Raw genomic sequence first — 12,947 nt, 5'->3', positions numbered from 1 at the left:
GAAACTAAAGTTTAAAAAAAATTTAAAAAGCAGTTCCATAACCACCTAAAAAACTCTCTACATTTATCAAGTTTTTGTTTTTTAAATTCTATAAATTCTATATTAAATAAACATATTAAATAAAGTATAAATTCTAAATGAAAAATGCTAAAAATGCAATGAAGTTTTAGGCACAAACTGATTCTTTGTTCCATCTGGGAAGCTAAATTTTATTCATCACAGATTACAACTTAGAAAAGTTTAAGGATATCAATGGTCAGAAACATTACTTTTTCTATTTAAAAACAAGGTATTGGTTATTTTTACATCCACCTGGTTTTTTCCTATATCACTCCTCCCACAAAACAAAGGAATTTTTTTAAAGAAAAAAGAGAGAAAGAGGACATTTCAATGAATAATACTTCAAAAGATCTGACCACATACTTAATATACATTTGTGGATTTCCCAAAGGATGGGATAGGGCTATCTTCTTTAGAACCATGCTCTAATTTTGCAACATTAACTTTTTTTTTTGAGAGGTGGTTCCTCCCATTTATCTTGAGGTCATTGTGATGATTTACTTCACTATGAATTATGACATGTAGATTTTCCCATGCTTCTCTGTATTCATCATATTCATAATCACATTTGGATTCCATTACTTTGATAAATAATTCTTCGGTTAGCCATTCCTCAATTGATGGGTATCTACTTTGGTTCCAATGATTTTTTTTTTATCACAAAAAGTGCTACTACACATATTTTAGTGAAATATGGGGACTTTCTTCTTTCCAATGAATTTCTTAGAGTATATACCATTAATGACATCATTGGGTAAAGTTATTAAAATTTTAGTTTATTTATTTGTACAATAAAAATTGCTTTTAAAAAAGGTTGTACCAATTCACAGCTCTGCCAAGAATGTCTTTGTGTGCTTATCTTCCCACAACACTTTTAATTTTGATTATTGCCATTTTTGTCATCTTTGCCACCTCTGGGTTGTTTTGATTTTCTTTGGAGCATTCATTCATATTGTCATTAATGGAGAGCACAGTTACGTTGGAGGCTTAGAAGCAACAAAAGTTGAGTCCTCTGTTAAAACCCTTCCACACCAACCAAAAACAAAGTGTTTTGAGGGGGACACAAAACGAAGTCCAACAACAGGACAGAGCCTGGGGTCCCTCCTGCTCGATTCAACTTAAAAGGCTGAATTCTCAGGCTTAAGGGAAAGAAAGAAGGAAAGTTCCAGGGCCCTTCCTTCCCACATCTACTGTGCTGAGACTCCAGGAATTGCTGGGATCTCAGGGTGAGGGCTCTAGCCCAGAGGGAGTGCCTTGCTACCACAGCTACTTGAGGCTCAGGGCTTTGACTATAGCTGGCAGGGAGGCAGCTGGAGGAGAGAGGCAAAGAGGAGGGCAGCCTGGTGACAGTCTTTAGTCACCACTCCTACATCTTGGGCTTCTGCCTCTGCAGGTTCTAGCCTCAGGGCACATCCAGGTCTGCAGATCACCTTAACTGGCTTAATCCAGTTTATCAATAGTGCAGATAAGGAGCCTTCAGAAGGCTTCTAGCTCAATCTCCAACACCCCTCACCCACCTACTGCTCTGAGACCCATGGTAAGAATCTGGCTGACTGGGGTCCCAGGTGAAGGCTGCAACCATGACAGAGTACCTTGGTGCCACCATGGGAAGCTCAGGACTTTGACTGGGTAGCTTGAAAGGAGGCAGCTGGCAGAAAGGAGGAGAGGAGGAAGAAGGAAACTACCTTCAGCCTCCACACCTTCACTTTCAGTTTCAGCTTCTTTTGGCAGCTGGGGAAGATCTAGCCTCAGAGCTCATTAAGACAATAGGTCAGCTCTATCAGCCTAATCCAGTTAATCAGCAGAGCAGAGAAGAAGCTCCTTTAGGATAAAAAAAGGCCAAACTCAGAGATCCAGAAAATAAATGGAGGAGCAAGAATACAGCCAATAAAGAGAGGGAAAGAAGGAAAAATATGAGTAAACCACAGAAAAAGAAAAAAGAAACCATATGCGATAGTTTCTATCCAGGTAATGAACAAAGAACAAATGGAACAGAGGAGGACCAAGGAACACCAAGCAAAAACTCAGAACTAGACTTTGGAAGAACTCAAAACATAATCCAAAAAAAAAAAAAAAACAATTAAGAGAGGCTGAAGAAAATTGAGAAAAGAACTTAAAAGGCAAAATATGTCATCTGGAAATAGAGGCAAATGAACTAAAACAAGAAAATAGTGTTTTAAAAGCCACAATTGGCCAGGCATATTTTCATTAATGGCTTGCAATTCTTTTGAGAACTGTTTGTTCACATTATTTGACCCCTTATTTATTGGAAATGACTTTTATTCCTATTATATATTTGTTAATTTTTAGCTTCAATAAAAACTCCTTACTGATACTAAGATTTTTGTCGCTATTCAACAGTTTCCTATCTTAGGCTCATAATTTTGTTTGTTCAGAGACTTTTCAATTTTATTTTATGTTACCTATTTTGTTTTCTGTAATTGTCTCTATCCTTTGTTTGAATAACGAAGATTTCATTAATGTATTCTACCCAGAGAGCAGTTAGATGGCTTGGTGGATTGAGAGCCAAGACCGAAGAGAGGATGTCCTAGGTTCAAATCTTGTCTTGGATATTTCCTAGTTGTGTGACCATGGGCAAGTCATTTAATCCCCATTGACTAGCCCTTATGGATTTTCTACATTAAAACAAATACACAGTATTGATTCTAAGATGAAAGATAAGGATTTAAAAATATTTTCTACATGGAGTTATAAGGGGAATATATTTTGCTTATCTTCTAATTTTCATTAATATTATATTTAATATTATGGTCATATTTCCATTTATTATTTCTTAAATTATAATTTTAATAAGCAAAAACATGTCTTCTTTTCCTCCAGTCAATTTTCTCTTTTGAGAAAGAAAAGAAACATCTCTATTATAAACATGTAATATTCACCAAATTTCTACATTGACCATGTCCAGAAACTTTTATATCTCATTTTTAACTGTAAATTTTATACCTATCAGGAGGTAGATAGCATGTTTCACCATTAGGTCTTTAGAATCATGGATTAGTTAGTAGTAACTTTTTGAAAGCTTTTGCCCTTACAAGATTGTCATTAAATTGTTCTGGTTCTGTTCACTTCATTCTTTATCAATCATAAAAGTATTCTCAGGGTTTCCTGAATTTATCCTTTTTATAACTTCTTGTAGTTCATAATAATACCATTTCTTCATCATTAACTTTCCAATTGATTGCTACCCCTGTTTTCAATTTATTGTTACTGCAAAAAAGAATTATAATATCTGTGTACATCATTAGTGTTTATTTTTCAATTAAGACTAATCCCTCCCTTAACATATCCTCTTTCTAATTCCTTTATATCTTTTCTTCTTATTACTCTGTTGAATAAAATATTTTTCTGTAAGCAGTCTTATATGTCTATATATGCATGTGTATATTCTTTCCTTCTTTGACTAAATCAGATGAGAGTTTGATTCAAGAATTCACCATTACCTCTACCTTTCCATCTTTTTTTGTATAGATATCTACTTTTATACAACCAAAGTGTGGAATAATTCCCCCTTCATTTCCTCTCCTCACACTGCCACATGCTTTCTTCTTTTCTCTTCTTTCCATTTATCTTATAAGATCTTCAAGATATAACAAAATTCCTCCTAGGCCTTCTATCTAATTAGGCCTATGTATGCAATTTATTGACATCTAGTCACTTAACAGTTGTTCATTCATGTTTATTTTTGTATGTTTCTCTTAATGCATGTATTTTCACTTGAATGTTTCTACATATCTCTGGCCTTTTCATCAGGAATGTTTGGAAACTTTTTATTTCTTTAAGGATTCAGTTAATCCCTATAAAATTATACTCAGTTTTGCTGGTTACATTATTTTTTTATTATAAGCTCATAATGTGTAAAAGGATTTTTCTGCATCTATTCAGATAATTATGTTATTTCTGTTTGATTATTGATGTGTTCAATTATACTGATGGTTTCCTAATATTAAACCAGCCTTGCATTCTTGCTATAAATCCTACCTGGTTGTAGTGAATAATCCTTGTGATATATCAAATAGCTGTAGTCTCTTCATCAGTATTTTATTCAAGATTTTTGCAACAGTGTTCATTAAGGAAATTGGTCTGTTTTTGGTCTTTCTGTTTTAGGTGTCAGCTCCATATTTGTATTGTAAAAAGAATTTGTAAGGACTTCTTTGTTTTTTTTCCAAGTAGTTAGTGGATTAGTTGTTTTTTTTATATGTTTGATAGAATTCACTGAGTCCATCTGGTACTGGGGATTTTTTCATAGGGAGTTCATTGATGACTTAAATTTCTTTTTTCTGAGATTGGATTATTTAAGTATTCTCTTTCCTCTTTTGTTAATTTTTGCAATTTATATTTTTGGTAAATAGATTATCTGATTATCAGATTATTGCTATATAATTGGGCTAAATATCTTCTAAATATTGGCTTAATTTCCTCCTCATTATAATTGAAATCACCCTTTTCATTTTTGATACTGGTAATTTTGATTTTTTTTAAACCCTTACCTTCTATCTTAGAATCAATACTGTGTATTGGTTCCAAGGCAGAAGAGCAGTAAGGGCCCAGGGTCACACCATTAGGAAGTGTCTGAGGACAGATTTGAACCTAGGACATCCTGTCTCTAGACCTGCTTCTTAATCCATTGAGCTATCCAGCTTCCCCCACTTCTTTCTTTTTTTTAAATCAAATTAACCAATATTCTATTTATTTGTTTTTTCATAGAACCAGCTATTGATTAGCTCAATAGTTCTTTTGCTACCAATTTTATTAATTTTTCCTCTGATTTTTGGGATTTCTGATTTGGCCTTTAACTGGGGATTTTTTATTTGTTCTTTTTCTAGTTTTTTTCCCCTTCAGTTGCAAGCCCAGTTATTGACCTCCCTTTTCTCTATTTTATTGATATAAGCTCGCAGGGAGATAAATTTCCCCCTGAGTATGGCTTTGGCTATATCCTACAAATTTTGATAAGTTGTTTCCTCATTGTAATTATCTTAAATGAAATCAGTGATTGTTTCTATAATTTGTTCTTTGACCCACCAGTTTTGAAGAGTTAGGTTATTTAGTTTCTTTTTTTTTTTAAACTCTCACCTTTCACCTTGGTACCAATATTGTTTTTGAGGCAGAAGAGTGGTAAGTGCTATGCAATGGGAGTTAAGTAACATGCCCAGGGTCACACAGGAAGGGTCTAAGACCTGAGAATTTTTAGCTTCTAATTAATTTTTATTTTGTCTCTGTGTGAACCATTGTTGATTATAATCTTTAGTACATTATGATCTGATTGCATTTATTATTTCTGCTTTTCTGCATTTGCTTGTGAAGTTTTTATTCCCTACTACATGGTCAATCTCTGTATTTGTACCATGTGGTACTGGAAAGAAAGTATAATCCTTTTTATCCCTATTCAATCCTCTTTAGATATCTATTAAATCTTACTTTTCTAAGATTTAATTCACTTCCCCTACTTCTTTCTTTTTTATTTTTTGCTTAGATTTATTTAGTTCTGATAGGGGAAAGCTGAGGTCTCCCAATAGTATAGTTTTACTATCTATTTCTTCATTAAGCTCCTTTAGTTTCTCTAAAAATCTGAATGCCATACTATTTCATGCATATATGTTAAGTACTGATATTTTATCATTATCTATACTACCTTTTATCACAATTTAATTACCTTCTTTATCTCTTTTAATCAGATCTATTTTTACTTTAGCTTTGCCTGATATCATGACTGCTATTCCTACTTTATTTTTGTCTCAGTTGAAGTTCAATAGATTCCTCTCAAGCCTCTTACCTTTACTCTGTGTGTGCCTACTTACCTCAAATGTGTTTCATGTAAACAACAGATGTTTGGATTCTGGTTTTTAATCCACACTGCTTTCTGCTTCCATTTTATGGGTGAATTCATTCCATTTACATTTACCATTTTAATTACCATCTGTGTATTCCCTTCCATCTTGATTTCCTCTTTTATTATTGCCCTTTCACCTTTTACTCTTTCCCTCCATACCAGTGTCTGCTTTTAGTGACTCCCCCTACTTTCCTCTCCCTTATATTACTCCCTTCCCCCTCAACCCTTTTCTTATTCCCTTTCCACTTCTCTACTTAGTAAGATAGATTTTATAACCCAATTAATCTGGCTGTTCTTTTCTCCCTGACCCAATTCCAATGAGAATATTTTAATACTTTTAAGTATTACCTGTCATCACCCTCCTCCCCCCTCCCTAATAGTTCCCTCCCTCACCTCTTTATATGATATAATTTATCCCATTTTACTTATCTTTTCCCATTTCTCTTAGTATCATCCTCTTTTTCAGCCCTAGATTTTTTTTAACATATCACCCTAAACAGCATACTCCCACACTCTCTCTCTCTAAGGTGTCTTTTATATACTATGACAATGATAACAATTTTAATTACAGACATCATCTTTCCATAAAGGAATATAGACAATCTTGCCTTATTGAAGCCCTTAATTTTTTTCTTTTTATTATTTACTTTTTTATTCTTCAATTTTATTTTCATCTGGACATCAAATTTTCTCTTTAAGTCTGTTTTTTTCTTAAGGAATGCCTGGAAATCTATTTTATTAAACATGCATACTTTGCCCTAAAAGAATGCAGTTTTGATGGGTAGGTGATTGTTGGTTGTAAACCCAGTTCCCTTGCCTTTTGGAATATCATATTCTAAGATTTCTAGTCCTTCAATATGGAAACTACAAGATCCTTTGTAATTCTGACTGGGGCTCCATGATATTTGAATTTTTTTTTCTGACCACTTTACTTATTTTCTTCTTGACCTGGGAGTTCTTAAACTTGGCTATAACATTCCTGGCAATTGTCATTTGGGGATTTTTTGAAGGAGGTGATCTGTGGACTTTTTCAGTTTCTGTTTTACCCTCTTGTTGAAGAATATCAGGGCAGTTTTCTTGGATAATTTCTTATAATATGATTTATAAGGTTTTTTTTAGGGGGGAAGACTTTTGGGTATTCTAATAATTTTTAAATCATATCTCTTGGATCTATTTTCCATGTTTGTTCCTTTTCAATGAGATAGTCCATATTTTCTTCTATTTTTTCTTCTTTTGATTTTGTTTTATTGTTTCTTCATGTCTCCTGAAGTCATTTGCTTCTGTTTTCCAAATTGTAATTCTTAAAGATTGAATTTCTTCCATGACCTTTTGATCTTCCTTTTCATTTGGTCCATCCTACTTTTCATGGAACTCTTTTCTAAAAATTTTTTTGCCCTTTTTACCATTATGTCAATTTGGTTTATTAGGAAACCCTTTTCTTGATTGGATTTTTGTACCTCTTTTCCAGTTGACTAATTTTGCTCTTTAAGCTGTCATTTTCTTTTTGCATTATTTTTATTTCTTTTTCCCATTTTTCATCAACCTGTCTTATTTGATGCTTGAGTTTTTAAAAAAGTTTTTCCAGAGTTTGAGACCAATTTCAGTTGCTTTTGTTTTTGAGTTTTGCATGTGGTTGCTTGGATCTCACCATCTCCTTTTGGTTCTGAGCTTTACTGATTGTTCCCATAGATAATTTTAAGTGTCAAATGTTTCTTTGTCTGTTTGCTCATTTTTTCCACTCTTTTTTTGAGTGTGGACTAGGAATTCTGAAATTTCCTTGCTGAATCTTCCTCCTCTGCTGTTGGTTTGCTGAGTATGGCAGTGTGAGCTTTTTTGACCTGGGGATAGGTCTGTACTGCAGCAGTTCAGGTTGGAAAGGGCCCAGTGTTATGGACTTCTGGGACACACTGTGGGCTGGTGCCAGGGCTTAGATATTCAAGGGGTGTGTCTGAGGTGCACTTTTGCATGTATAGTTCCCTTCCCAGGATCCCAAACTTAACCTAGACCCAATTGAGGAACCTAGCACAGTAGGCGTGAGGGTGGTTGGCCAGCATTTCTCTGTGTTCAGTTTTGCTTCTCATTCCCCCTCATCTCATGAAAACCAACTCTCTCTCTCTCTCTCTCTCTCTCTCTCTCTCTCTCTCTCTCTCTCTCTCTGTCTGTCTTTTTCTCAGCCTACCTTTCTAGTTATTTTCAGTGGGAGAGCCCCCTCACACCTTCCTGCTCTTCCTTTTTTAATACTGTCATTTTGAGGTAATTTTTAAAGACTGATTTGGAAGGAGTATCAGAATAGTGTAGGCTTTCTCTGACACTAAGCCTCTATCTTAGCTATACCCTACTACATTTCTTTTATTAATAGTGATTTGGAGCAATCATTTATATGACTGTAAATAGTTTTTATTCTTTTGAGAACTGTGTTCATATCCTTTGATCACTTATTCTTTAGGGCTTCATTCTTGAATGTAGATATTTGTATTAGTTTCTATATATCTTTGACATTAAACCCCTATTAAAGATGTTTTGATACAGAAGATTTTTTCCCTTAATGAACAATTTCCTTTTTTCTTCTTCTTATTTAATTTTATTTGTGCAAAGCATTTGAATTTCATTTAATCAAACTTATTTTACTTTCTCAATCTTTTAATCTTTAAGAATTTCCTCCAGTATTGTGTTTTGTTCTTTTTTCTTTGTGTTGTGACATTTTTTTAGAGTTGAACTTATTATGACATGGTATAAAATATCTGATGTTAGTGCAAACCTAATTTTTACTTAACTATTTCTTTTTTAAAGACTAGAGTTGCTCTTCAGTAGATGTTGGCACAAGTTTTATATCCACAGGTAATGCCTATAAACTGATGGTGGTTTTAACTGGAATCTTTGTGTGGGAAGAGGAGAGGATCAAAGAAGAGTTACAGAGATCTATTGATGTGATGAAAAGAATAGAGGAAATATCTAGTGTATTCAGAAGCAGTGGCGTTGAGTGTCACCCCCGAACTGAAACCCCAAACAGAAGAAACAAGTGATTCACTCACCAAAGACCAGTCATGGGAAATGGTAATGAACAAGAAACACTTCAGCCTTTGGAGGTGCCTGATCAGTGATACTCATCTGTACCAATACAGAGTTTTTGGAACATATACTGATGTGACACCCAGACAATTCTTCAATGTTCAGCTGGATACAGAGTATAGGAAGAAGTGGGATGCTCTAGTCATCAAACTGGAAGTGATCGAGAGGATGTGCTAAATGGTTCTGAAGTTCTTCAGTAGGTTACTCATATTCCTCATCCAATGTACTCAAGGGATTATGCATATGTCTGGAGGTACAGTGTGGATCAGGAAAACAATGGGATGGTGTTGGTATCACATGCCATGGAGCATCCTATGTACCAGAACCTCCTGAATTTGCTTGTGTCCGGTCATATGAGTCCCAAATGGTTATGTGTCCCCACAAATCATTTGATGGGAATGGCTCTGACTATTTGCTGACATACAGTGATAACCCCCAAACTGTTTTTCCTCATTACTGCATCAGCTGGATGGTCTCTAGTGGCATGCTAGATTTTCTGGAGAAGCTGCATATGGCCACCCTAAAAGCCAAGAACATGGAGATCAAAGTGAAGGACTATATCTCAACCAAACCTTTAGATGTTGGCAGTAGGGACAAAACAGCCACTCAGACCCCAGATAGATAGAATGAGGGCAGCTGTGGCCCTGCTGGCATTGAATATGCTTAAAGGGAATTAGGTTGAGGGCAGGGGCAGGGGAGAAGTTCTTTTTTACCTGCTTTGGATCTTTAACTCCCTGTTGCAAAACAGGGAAAAGCCAGGTATATTCTAAAAGGTCTGCTTTACTCACAAAGAAGATAGCTTGATTAGTCTAATTCATCTGGCCCTGAAACTTTCAGTTCTTTTGATATCCTTTTTTTAGAGCATTTGAGAAGATGACAACTCTCCTGGGAAGCTGTTGTGTTCCTGGCCCAAAATTTTTAAATTCATTATTTCTATAAGGAATTTCTGTAAGGATGAGAACACTTCGTTTTTCCCCTTGGAGCATTTTCCTCATGCTTGGATTTTAGTTTGTGCTATCCATTCTGCAATGACTTCACTTGCTGAAGACTCCACAAACAAGACTGTTTGGGTTTTTCATCAGTTTTGGTGGGGAAATGGGGTATTGAAATCTCTTGGCAGCAGATCTTTGTATGTGAAGACATAAACAAAGCAGTCCTATGTGGCCCAAGTGCCTTTCTTGATCTTTGTCTATTTAGGAACAGCATGAAAGCTGGGCCAAGAAATGTCCTTATTCCACCCAGAAAGTGTCATTCTTCTCTCTGAGATTCCACTTTAACTCCACTCAATATATTTGCTGTCCTTTTTGATTTGAACTAAATCTTTTTACTCATCATATCCTCCCCTGCATAGGCCTATCATTAAAGGAAGACCTTTTAGAATAATGCATTAACAGTATTCCGGCAGGATCAGACAAGATGATGGTAAGACAAGTTACTTAAAATATGAATTAAGTTTAATTTTTATTTTCCATGTTAATTTTTGATGGAGAAAGTGGAATAGGGAATCACACGGTTGTTAATAGCTTTGAGGATTCCTCCTTAGCCTAGCTACAAAATATGCCTTTTTAACCTCACTGCAAAGAAAATGCCAAACTTGTCGGCCATCTTGTTTTGACTTAAATCAGTCTCACTTTTGGAAATTCGTAAGGTTTGTATAGTCCGTCTTCTTGTAGGAAAGCTCAGACATAAAATGAACATAGAGACATGCTCCAGGAGTTTGTTCTCAGTTCCCAGTTGGGAAGAGAACACACAGAGAAGGGGAAATCATTCTCTTCCCATGGAGGTCTCAGAACCATAAACCAAGGTAAGATGAGAATGAGAAACTTCACCATAACCATAACTGCCATCATAAGAAACGCTGGCTGAGTTGCTAATATACCAGTTCATCTGAACATTTTGCCTAGCATTGAAGCCAGGGGAGGAATGAGACTAAAGACAAGTTCATTCCCTACTTTCCCCAAATCACTGAAGTTTGAAAAAACTCTCCCCCATTACCTCCCTTTTATTTGGGGCATTGAAATACTATTAGCTCTTTCGTATAATTGACTTGAATTGCGGAAATGTTTTGCTCTGGCCAGATATCCTAACCAGGAGGGCCGGGGAAAGATCCAACCCGAAGGGTAACAGAGGCTGCAGAGGTGGATGAATGATCTGAACTGTATTTAATGGGTTTTGATTGTGACTAGAGTGCCTTGCTCTGGACAGGTACATTGGCTATAGTGGCTGTGGAAGGATCGTGCTGAATACAAGTGTGCAACCTCCAGACTTTGTTATGTTCTCATTTATAGAGCAGTAATAATAAGGGTGGTCTCAGTTACTGGGATAAAACCAGTCTGGAACGTGGTGGGGGATTTTGGGGTCTCCCTGTCACTAAGATTTAAGAGGGGAACTTCTCTTGGCCACCCCCACCACCCACATCCTATTTCTATCATAGGAGAAGACATCTAAACCTAAGCGTAACTTCAGTCATCCTATGGCATCCTTACCATCTACTGGGGATTGTGCCAAGGTAGGGATCCCACCAACACCTTTCTTGGCATCTGTTCAGACAATATGACAGAGGTACACTGAGGAGCCCAAGCTTCTTCTTCTTCTTCTTCTTTTTTTTTTTTTTTTAAATAAAACCCTTACCTTCCGTCTTGGAGTCAATACTGTGTATTGGCTCCAAGGCAGAAGACTGGTCAGGGCTAGGCAATGGGGGTCAAGTGACTTGCCCAGGGTCACACAGCTGGGAAGTGTCTGAGGCCAGATTTGAACCTAGGACCTCCCATCTCTAGGCCTGGCTCTCAATACACTGAGCTACCCAGCTTCTCCCAAGCTTCTTTTCATTGATCCTTCTTTCATGATTTCAGGTTGTGATGAAATGAGGGAACAGTCATGGGATTGCATTAGTTTTCATTACCTACATACTGGAGGTACTGGGTTTACAAAGAGAGCAACTCTAAAGGTGCTTAGGGTACTTGGGATGCTCTGTATGATTCCATGATCTGGCCTGTGGCACTGGGTTTTGTCAGTGTAGTAGTTACTTTTGGGTTTGTAATAATTTCACTAATAACTGTCATTTTTATCAAAAGTGTGAATAAACATACATATTGGTAAAAAAAAAGACTAGAGTTCTTGTCAAATAAAAAGTATTTTTTTGATAGTTGATATTTTCAAGTAAGTTATTAGGTTCCTGCAGTCTGTTGTTCTGATGTTTGTTTATGTAGTTTAGTACACTAATCTAATTTTCTATTTTTAACCAGAATAAAATTACAGTATAAATCTGTTTTATGATACAGATTTATAGAAGTGTTATTCTTTCTTTAAACCTATATTTTCACTGTTTCCCTCTAAATTTCAGATTTTTTGTTCTATTGTGTTATTTTGTTTGGAGCTACAAAATCTTTATATTATTTTGTTTAGATTAACCTTCTTCTGGTGATTAGAATCAGCTAATACTAATGCATATTTATAGCCCATGAGCAATGACTAGGCCTAAAATTATTTGAGGATTTAAAAAATTTAACTATCATTTTATAATTGAATTTACATTATTTGGATCTAGTATGTCTTAAAAGATTAACTGTCAGATATTATATATTTAATTTTTTATTTCAAATGAGATTTTTCTTCCTACTATTTCTTACTTTGTTTTTTATTATTGTTTGTATTTTATTAGCAGTATCATATTGTTTTGTTGATCACTGCTTTGCACTACAGTTTAAGATCTGGTACTGCTAGGTCACCATCCTTTACATTTTTTTCATTAGTTCCCTTGATATTCCTGACCTTTTGTTCTTTCTGATGAACTTGTTCTAAGTTTTTCTAATTTATAAAATATTTTGGTAGTTTGAAAGGTATGACAATGAATTAGTTTAGGTAGGATGGTCATTTTTATTATATTAGCTCATCCTACCCATGAGCAATTAATGTTTTTCCATCTAGTTTTATTTGTGTGAAAAGTGTTTTGTAGTTATGTTCATATAAT

At 35.3% G+C, this 12,947-nt stretch overlaps 1 protein-coding gene and 1 pseudogene across 4 annotated transcripts in view; one reads left to right on the top strand and one right to left on the bottom strand.

The window, feature by feature from the left end:
• Window positions 1-12,947, bottom strand: part of DSCAM (DS cell adhesion molecule) — an 829,709-nt gene that overhangs the window by 78,263 nt on the left and 738,499 nt on the right. The gene's annotated exons all lie outside the window — the stretch shown is intronic.
• Window positions 8,764-9,644, top strand: LOC103095313 (stAR-related lipid transfer protein 7, mitochondrial-like; annotated as a pseudogene).

Source organism: Monodelphis domestica, chromosome 4 (genome assembly GCF_027887165.1).
Source record: "Monodelphis domestica isolate mMonDom1 chromosome 4, mMonDom1.pri, whole genome shotgun sequence".
Classification (NCBI taxonomy): domain Eukaryota; kingdom Metazoa; phylum Chordata; class Mammalia; order Didelphimorphia; family Didelphidae; genus Monodelphis; species Monodelphis domestica.
The sequence above is the reverse complement of the archived record's forward strand: the minus strand, read 5'-3'. Positions and strand labels throughout refer to the sequence as shown.